We start from the raw sequence: 9,415 nt of genomic DNA on the forward strand, positions 1-9,415 counted from the left end.
AGGATCAGGCCCCCAGAAGTCGCGGGCCTCCGCGCCAGCTACTTAAGGGGGGCAGTTTGCCGCTCAGGCTCCTTAACTTCCAGCCCCGTTCCCTCCTGACTGGCAGCCCTGGCGCGCTGCCCAGAGGTGGCTTTCTCTGCCTGGAAACGGGGCCAGTGCGGCCGTATCTCGCACTGATCTCTGACTTTTCCTATTTCTCCGCAGCCACCACTCATCTCTGGGCCTGCTGCCCACTCACAAAAATGCGCACCTGGCCTGAGACTTCTGCCCTAAGAAACAGAGGAATTAAATCCGAAAGCACTTTTTTTCATAGTAACACCTAAAAGTAACACAGTGTTATATCGATTACATCGCAATAAAACTGGGGGGGGGGGACAAAAAACCGGAAAGCCAAAATGGCAAACTCAGGGGTCTTTTGCAGGAAACAGCCACATCCATCCAGGTGGGCAGTCATAAAAAGAGGGTCCACTTTGTTCTACAGCTTAGTGCGTAGGACCTGCCCCCGATGAATCCTACGGAAGTAGCTTCTGCCAACAGCGCTTGTTGGAAAACCTCAGGCTCGCCCTCCCAGGATGGGTGCAGATACAAGGCTTGGGGTTCACTGCCCAGTGGAGAAATTCTTAGCGTGCAACATGGGATAAGGGAGGGAACCCTGGATTTAGAAAACGCCAGGGTCCTGGTCCTTCGGCTGTGTGAGCTCAGGTGGCACACCCTCTCTGAGCAGCCTCTCGGCGGTACAGCGAGCATCTCCTAACAACAAGGTTTCAGGCTGCATGTGAACGCGCCCATCAAATGAGACAGCATTACTTGTGATCATTCTGTGTTCACCCACGGCTGCTTCATAGAAATGACCGTATTTCTATTACCTGCAGGAGATACAACTGTGTACTTGTAAGTTCAACTCGCCCCATTGTCTGCATCCCCAAAGACCAGCCGTTCAAACCAAATCCAGGGGCCGAGACTCTGAATTCCCCTCCCCCCTGCCCCATGCCATTTTATATATTTGAGACATATGTGAATCTAGAATTTGTAAATTGACAGCTGTCTGGTTAGTGAAAGCATCTTGAGACCAATTTATTTCCTTATGTCACCTCCAATTTCCAGTCCTGCTAAGAATTATCCTCTTCCTTTAGAAAGGCCTTCACTTCCTCAAATTTTCTATCCATCCTTAAAACCCCCCTTTTGCCCCTACTGTGGATATTCTGTACTTAAAGAGAGGCTGCTTGAAATAGTCATCCCAGACTTAAATATTTTTATTTTCCTTTATTTTTATAATAACTAGAGGAATAATTGTCTGTCAAAATGTTGACTGATAAAGCTTTTCACCCAAAAACTTGTACAGGAATGTTCATAATTGCCAGAAACAAGCAAAATGGGTTTTTTTTAAGATTTTATTTATTTGTTTTTAGAGAGAGGGGAAGGGAAGGAGAAAGGGAAAGAAACATCAATGTGTGGTTGCCTCTCACACACCCCCTACTGGGGCCCTAGCCCGCATTCCAGCCATGTGCCCTGACTGGGAATCAAGCAGGCAACCCTTTAATTTATAGGCCAGCACTCAATCCACTGAGCCACACCAGCCAGGGAAAATGTTCTTACACAGGTGAATGGAAGAGTGACTTGTGCTGCATTCATACAATGGAACACTAGGCAGCAATGAAAGGAGCGAGCTATTCATACACCCAACAGTGCATTTTAGGACAACCTGGAAAAGGCACAACTAGAGGGGCAGTGGTTGCCTGGGGCAGGGGTGGGGTTGTGGACTACGTGAAAGCAGAAGGGAGCTCTTGGGGCTGAGGGACCAGTTCTATGTTGTGATTATGGTGGTTGTTACACAGCTGTACGCATTTGTTAAAAGGCATGATACTGTACTCTAAAGAAAGTTTAATTTTAATCTGGAAATTATGCCTCAATACATCTGCCTTTAATTACTACCTGACTTCAACATGAGTAAAATGGAGTAAGAATTTTTAGCTCAAATGATCACTGTGAAAATTAAGATAGTTTATAAATGTTATAAACTTGGACTTGTGGTTGCAAAGCAGCGGTATAGGTATCACTTGGGAGTTTGTGAGGAATGCAGATTCTCAGGCCTGCTGCAGCCCCTCTGAGTAAGAATCATTCTGAGTACTGGTCTGCACACTGGTTTGCACACCAGCGCCAGACTGCAAGCAGTTACCTGTTCACAGCAAGGTAAGTCAGAGATTAAGAGGAAGCCTTTAGAGAATTCATACCAGTTTGATGGAGTTATTTTATGTTTGTTGAATCTAATAAAATTCAAGGTCTGTCTTTATTTCAATGTTCTAACAATTAAACTTGACTGTATTTTACAAAAGTGTCTGTCCTCAATGGATGAAGAAAATACTGTTACCATACAGAAGAAAGATGTAATTCACAATGCAACTTCCTGCAGGAGAGAAGAATGTTACATAGACATTGCAACATTGTTCTGCAAGGCGGGCACCTCCACCCCTTCTGTGTCAGTAACCCCCAAGGACCCGTGCTTCCTGCAGAGGCCCAGAGTGGAGACGCTGAACTCAGCTGAACTCACACCTCCATAACCCACCCGTTTCTGCAGTCAGCACAGAAGTCTAGGAGCCAGATCAACTCTTCGATTTTTCCCAATTTCTAGCCTCCAAGAGAACTACCGACTGCCCTTGGAACAACCTCCCAACTTTATCTATTTCATCTGTTTTGATGTCCAAAGACCTCTTTCAGCACCTACTTTGAATATCTTACAGTTAGGAGGAACCTGCCTGAATAATCACTGTAGATTTTCAGTTTGTCTGATAAACAAGTTTCCCCTTTTTATCTACTGGACCACCTAGTTACTATGTGGTGCTAACAAGACCACAGCCACGAGGACCTGGTCCTACCTCACAACCCTGGTCGCTGCTGTCTCAAATGTCAGAGGTCACGAAGTGGGCTCTGTAGGAGAATCTGACTCACCTAGAGTCGAGCCACCACCACCAGAGGAAAGATAATTTTATCATACGATGAATTTTGAATTTGAATATCCTAGTAGTTTTAGGGAGATAATAATCATTTTAAGTTTGACTCATTTATCATATTAAGCTAAGTGTCTGTTCTGCCCATATTTTCCAAGTCATTTAGGAGACAGAATTCCAGAAAAGAAGGTGAATTCTGTCTCTTAGCCTATCCACTACCTGCACCCCCCTCCCAAAATATGAAGACAACTTTCCATCATATAAATATGGCACTTAATCACCACCATTTCTAAATCATGTAAATACTTCAGATTTCAAAACAGTTGTGTCAAATTCAAATGGGCTTCAAATACCGTATGATCTCACCTTTAGCTGGAACATAATCAACAAAAGAAAAAAGCAAACAAAATATAGCCAGAGACATTGAAATTAAGAACAATCTAACAATAGCCAGAGGGGAGGGGGGGGACAGTGGGGAGAAGGGTTTTCAGGAACTATTATAAAGGACACATGGACAAAACCAAGGGGGAGGGTGGAACCAGGGAGGGAGGTGGCTTTGGCTGGGGTGGAGGGGAGTGGTGGAGAGAAAATGCAGATAACTGTAATTGAACAACAATAAAGTAGTTTTTTAAAAAACCACACATCACTTTGAATATAATCATGTATAAGACTGTTAAAGCCATCTTCCGTGTTGAAATTGCATGTAAATTCTGTTCTGAAGACTGACAGGTTTCACACACACAAAAATGCACATCCACTGAAGAATCAATCATCATGGGAATTGGATCCACATTCCTTACTGTATTTTTGGCTGTGAAACGTCCACCGCCCTCCGTCCCTTCCTTCCTGAACCAGCCAGCAGGAGGGCTGGAGGAGAGCTGCCCAGCGACCATCGGAGCCCAAGGAAAGAAGGCGGCTCCGCAGGGCAGCAGCCTAATGGGGTGGAAGACTGGCTGCAGGTAAGGGGACGGAGAAAATAACACATACACTGAGGATGACGAGACCTAGGCTGCTCGCTGTCAGAGAAATGGGTTACAGTATGCAAAGGGAATGACATCCTGCAGGGCTGGATTTGAGTGAGCAGCGAGAGTGAGAATTCAGTTTACATACGTTCAGAAACAGGAATACGAAGGGGTCTCCGTCCTCACGAAGCACACCGTTTAGTCAGGGGAGACAGAAGATAACTTAGCCACACCTCAGGGCTCTGTAGCTATAGGAGAAATTTGGGTCAAACGAATAACCATAAAACTAATAATCTACCAAACAATAAAAATTGCTTCTCTAACATTCAAAATTACACTGTGCAGAGAGGAACTTCGAATGCACATTTCTCATTTTAAAATGCGCATCACTCACTTTTGAAAATGGAAATTTCTGCCATCTTTTAATTCATGCCTTTTTGCGACATGGACTCAAAAACTGAGTCTTTGACACTAAAGTTTATTCGCTTATACGTTTGTAATGTCTTCAAACTCATGACCATCTGTTGCTTTATATTAATGTGACTGGACTAGTATCTGTGTAATATGTTTCAAACGGTTTGAGAGTAATTCAATTTGCAGAAAGTTCATTTCTCTAGCACATTTTCAAAGAGTTTTCCTTCTGAAGGAAAAGCAGCCACTTTGGGAAAATGGCCACGGTGTAATGTTGCTAACAAGTCAGTAGAGGGTGCTGTAGCTGAAGATATGTAGTAGGGGCAGGGTGGCCGGACGGGATCAAAGGAAAGAAGGAAGAGAAGTGGGTGTTTTTAGTCATCCACGTAGTTATGGGTCCCTAAACTACACTAACAAGAGATACAGAACTAAAATATTATTTAACAACTGGATGTAACACATTTTTTTCAGTATTAAAAAATTATTCTCTGTTCATAATCATTCGCTGTCCATTCCAATAAAACTAAAGTAAATCAACAAGAGAAATGTCATATATTTATCTTTAAAAATGATCTTATATATCGCAAAAGCAATTTATCAGGACAGCATCCTTCCATCAGCAACAAAGCAACGCCTCCACAGGCGGCAGGAGCTTGACTGCCCTGTGAGTGACTTCCCAGCGACTCGGTTACCCACCTGAGTCCTGAAGCACAGGCTGCACCTCTGTGCCGCACAAAAGGGGGACGGGGCGTGGGGTGGTCAAAGTTCATGTTGTAACTCTGGAAGCCTTCTTCTGTCAAAATGTATCACTTTTTAAAGTTGTTACTGTATTTCTTCTTCATTATCGTTGCTGATTTTAACCCTCCCTTTTAATGTCTATACAACTTCATATGTCTTCTCAATGTGGACTCTGTGTAAAGCATTACTTTACGTGTGTGTACAGTCAATTTACAGTCCTATTAAATCCTAGTTTTTATATGTTCTATTTTCAAAAAAACTTTAAGAACCTAAGGAGGCTAGAAAGAGAGAGCGTTTAGGGAGTCCCACTGCCAGAAATGCAATCTGAGCTAACTTAGGCAAAGAGGCTGCAGCAGGGACTCCAGCAAAACAAGATCAGAAGCGAGCTCATGGTTGTGACAACTCGGCTTCACATCCTCCCACCTCAGGCGCCAGAGCGAGCCTTTCTTAACGCTCTTTCTGCTGCTAAATTCTCCAAATCCTCATAAGGGGCTCCCTGACTTAGGTTAGGTGCTCGCTGATGGAAAAATTGACAATGTTCTTGGGCCCAAAGCATTGTGATCTCAGTGAATGAATCCAAGTTAAAGAAAAGGGGGGAAGGCATTTTTCTGGAAGACGAAGTAGAGGCACAGATAGATTTTCCTTATTAAATGTAACTGAGTTGGGTTTCAGTGTATCAGATTATATGTAATTCATCAAATGTTCAAAAGTCATCTCCACTTAAAAACAATCAGAAAAACAAACAGCAAAAACTATATACATATTCATTCCTTCCTCCTGAGACTTTCCCTCTCTGATTCAAGGTCAACTACCTTTGTTAAGAAAGACTATGGAGGCCGGCACCAGCGCCTATTCTAACAACATGGCACCACTTCCCTTCGAGCTCAGCTTATACACACAGCTATGCTAACTGCTCATAGGCCAATCACGCCAATGCTAGTTTTCTCTGTTTTTCCAGTAAGAAGTCTGAGCATGCCCTCCCCAGGCAATTACTCTAAGCCATGCAAAGTTAGCAAGAAACCCACCTTCTTCCCACCACCCTCTGAAGTTTATTATTAATATTACCATCATCAGTATTATTTAATTCATGCTGTCATCATTATTACAATTATGAACTGGGCAGCAAAACAAATTATCTAGTGAAAATATTTTTCACAAACCTCATGGCAAGTGAAACAATGTCCTTAAAAAAAAATCAAAGTGTGCATTCCATCATACCTTCAATGTTTCTAAGTGAGCGAAGAGAGGGAAGGCATCAGGCCTTCAAGTACAGGACTAGCTCCACGAGAGGAAAACCATCTCCTGGGGAGCAACCTGGAAATAATCATTGTGGGAGGCATTTTTATAGGTATTTTTAAATTAAAACTTAACTTTTGAATAGTTTTAAATGTACAGGAACTCTGTGAAAACAATACAGAGGATTCCCAGGGACCCATGCCCATCCCCCCATTATTATTAACATCTTCAATTAGTATGATGTATTTGTCACAATTAAAGAACCAATACTGATATTACTCTTAACAAAAGTCCATGCTCTATTCAGTTTCCCTTAGTGTTTGACCTACTGCCCTTTGCTTTTCCAAGGTCCCACCCAAGATGCCACATCACATTTAGTCATCGTGTCTCCTGAACCTCCTCTCAGCTTGGCTGTGACAGTTTCTCAGACTTCCCCTTTTTTTTTTTTGATGACCTTGACCATTTTGAGGGGTACTGACCAAGTATTTTATAAACTGTCTCCCGACCGGGATTCCTTTGGTGTTTTTTCATGATCCTGGGGGTGGGGTTTCAGAAGGAAGACACAGAGGTAAAGTGCCCTTCCCATCACATGGTATCAAGGGTATATACACTACCAGAACTTGGTTGATGTCGACTTTGACGACCTGGCTGAGGCCGGGTTTGTCACCTGTGTCCAGTGAAGTTACTCTTTTTCCCTGTCCCACATCGTCCTCTTTGGAAGTCACTGCACACAGCCCCCACTTAATGTGTGTGGGGCTGAGGGAGAAGGACCTACTTCAGTTAATCTGGAATTTTTCCACACAGATTTGTCTATTCTTTCCCACTTATTTATTTAGTCAATCATTGATTACATCAGGATGGACTCCTGGATATTTATCTCACATGTTGAGTTATAATCCAATACACTTCATTACTTTAGTCGCTCAAATTCTTTCAGCTTTGGTGACTGGAGGCCCTTCCAGTTGGCTCCTGTGCCCCTCGGCTATATCCCCATTAGTGTGTGCATGCACGTGTGCGTGTGTATGAGTGTGCATGCGTATGCACGTATGCTTGGGCTCCTCATTTACATTTACCTCCCGAGTCCTAGAATTGGTAATTTCCCCAAGGAGCCCTGGTGCCTTATTGGAGAGTGCTGTTAGAAACTCAATCTAAGAAAGTCGAGAGGCTGTACCCAAAGAAAAAGGGGCTGACTTGTCAGTTTAAGAGATTTTACAGACTACCCAGGCCATAGCCAAGGGTGTGGCAGACAGCAGGGCCTTCCTGTGATGCAGGGCCGAGAGTGAGGGCTGGGCGCAGTCCCTAGCGAGGGGGAAGTGTTAAAGTTCTGTTCAAAGCACTGACCTCTCTAAACTTAGTTCAACTGAAAATTGGGATACTAATCTCAACCTTCCAGTGTGGTCCTTAGAATTAAGCAAGAGAGCCTTTTAAAGTGCTTTGAAATAGGACCTGTTACATAACAGGCACTTAATAAATTTTAATTTTTTAATTAAAAAAAAAAGACAGCATTGGACCTTGACCTCTGATACAGTAACTGGGTCTACCCACTCTACAGAGAAGCCCTTTTAGAACTCACCAGTTTGTAACTCGGGCAAAGGTCGTGGCACCCTAACTGGTCTCTACTGTGTCCCCTTCCAGTGGCTTTGTCCGGCTGTCTCAGTTATTTTCTCTCACCAGAGCATGCAGTTGTCCCATATGACTCAAAGCTCCCCACGACCTGCCACCAACCTACCACAGTAGCTGCACGTCTCACTGTATCTCCCCAGGCAGCACGTGTGTGAAAATGACCGGGCCACTTGCAATTTCCCTAATGCCCACAGACCTCCCCACTTCCCTGTCACTGCACAACACGTTCCATCCACTTGGAGTGCTTCCGAAAAGCCTGTCTGCACAAGTGCCACTGTTACTCAGGTTGCTTACACACCCACTCCGGGACTTCACGTGAGATCTGCCTTCCTCCCTCGGGGGTCTGCGGCTCAGCGTAACTCAAGTTCCATAATTCTCTCCTCCGACTCCAGGTCTCAGGTCCTCTCCCTTGGGGACAAGGTCCCCAACTCCTCCCACTGTAACCGCGATGGGTCCAAGTAAAACACTCCTCAAAAATACCCTCTCCCAAGTGCTAATTCCAGATCGGTCTTCTCAGTACTCACTTGGTTTCCCAAGTACTCTGATGCCAGGGACGGTGTGCCCCGGAGAAGGGCTGAAGTCTGGCTCATGGAAAGTAGGAAGCTCCACTCTAATTCAATAACTTTATGTTGTGATATGTATCTTAATCTTGTAATTTTTAATTAATCCATCACCAAGAAACTGATCATCTTGAGGAAATTAATAAGGGCAAATTTTGGAATCAGCAAGGCTTAGGCTCAAAGCCTGGCCTTAGTCAGATCAGCCAGGCAGCTCATTTGAGGCATATTGTGTCCAAGCAGTGCATCACCACCATCTGGCCGTACTCATTTGATTAATAATTAAATGATAATTAACTAGTTCCAGCAAGGACTAGGATTCATTTTTTTCATAAAAGTGAAAAGAAACACTTAAGATTTCAAAGGATTGACTCAATCAACTCCTAAGTTGGGTAAGAACTGCTTCAACGAGTATTAAACAATGGATTTAATTTTTAAATTCTTCCTCTCAAATGTTTTTCTATTAGAAAATAAAAGAAAATTTGTTCAATGCTAATTTGTCCTCAATGCTAACTCCCTTATAACAGCTAAAAATACCAAAAATAAAAACGAACCAACACTGGTTATACTTACAAAGAAATGTACCCAGAGAAGTAAAAAATATTTTATCATTTTTTTCATTATCCCACCCACAATCTGATAGAAGGAATTATGAAATCAACTTTCCATTTTGCTTAAAGAAGAGAAGTAGACTCCGATCATTTGGTAACATCAATTTTAAGTGCACTGATTTTTCTTTTCGTGTATAAAACACGTTCAAGCTCAGCTTTAAAAAAAAAAAAAAAAGTTGTTTAAATACAAAAAGGTTAACGCAAACCACTACCACTGACCAAATGTCCCGTAATGTTACTGTAGCACATTTACACCCGACGAAAAGTTGTTTCAAGTCACGGTTGAAGGGAGAGTGGTGGGAAATGTAAACAGAATTCAGTGGGTAGTAAGG

The sequence above is a fragment of the Desmodus rotundus genome, chromosome 12 (assembly GCF_022682495.2).
Source record: "Desmodus rotundus isolate HL8 chromosome 12, HLdesRot8A.1, whole genome shotgun sequence".
NCBI classification, from domain to species: domain Eukaryota; kingdom Metazoa; phylum Chordata; class Mammalia; order Chiroptera; family Phyllostomidae; genus Desmodus; species Desmodus rotundus.